This window comes from Austrofundulus limnaeus, unplaced genomic scaffold, assembly GCF_001266775.1.
Source record: "Austrofundulus limnaeus strain Quisiro unplaced genomic scaffold, Austrofundulus_limnaeus-1.0 Scaffold2130, whole genome shotgun sequence".
In the NCBI taxonomy this organism is placed as follows: domain Eukaryota; kingdom Metazoa; phylum Chordata; class Actinopteri; order Cyprinodontiformes; family Rivulidae; genus Austrofundulus; species Austrofundulus limnaeus.
Window position 1 is genome coordinate 1 of NW_013954532.1, and position 908 is coordinate 908.

The following is a 908-nucleotide window of genomic DNA, read 5'->3' on the forward strand; positions in this document are numbered from 1 at the left end:
TACAGCACAGTACAGTACAGTACAGTACAGCACAGTACAGTACAGTACAGTACAGTACAATACAGTACAGTACAGTACAGTACAGTACATAATTCAGTGGAACTCTTTTTTTTCCTTTGGATCCTGATCCTCTGAATGAGACAATTTTTGTTTTGCTTTTAATCTAGTGTTTTAGGAAGTATTTTTATGTTTTCTGCCAAAATAGGTACTAGAAGATTTTATAAGAAAATGTTTACTCTATTCAAGATGAGTGGTGTGATCTCATGTGGTTAATGTACTCTTGGTCTGAACATAGCACGCACCAAATCCTGACATCAGTACTTTAGGATCTTTGCTACAAATATATTGGTGCAAATGCTCTCTAAAACAAATACAGTGTTTTTTTTTATGTGTTTGCATACTTTAGTGTTATTGTTCTAAAGTCCAGTCTAACCGGTCACAGTGAATACAACATTAACTTGGTTTGCTAACTGCCAATTAATGTAAGATTATTAGTCTTTGTAACACTGAAAAGGTGGTAAAAGAATCGATGGTGTTAAGAAGATTTCTTTTTATTTGTCATAGTCAGTCTCTGTGTTGTGTAGCTTTCTTGTTTCCTTACCTTCTGTGTTCTCTCTCTCATTTCTCCCTCAGTCAGCTGTGTGTTTCTCCTGCTCGCTCTCTTCACACACCTGTCCCTGGTCAGTAATCACTCAGGTGTTTCTTCAGTTTCCACTCTCCTCTGCTCTGTTTTACCATTCCTCCTTCACTACTTCCTTTTACGTACAAATTATGCTTTTGCCCTGGCTGTCTCCCCGTGTTGCTTACGTTCAGTTATTTTGTTAGTTTGCCGCCATGTTGTTTTTTTCTTTAATAAATATTTTAAAATTTGATTACTTGTGCATGGGGTGCCATTTGTAAAGTTACAC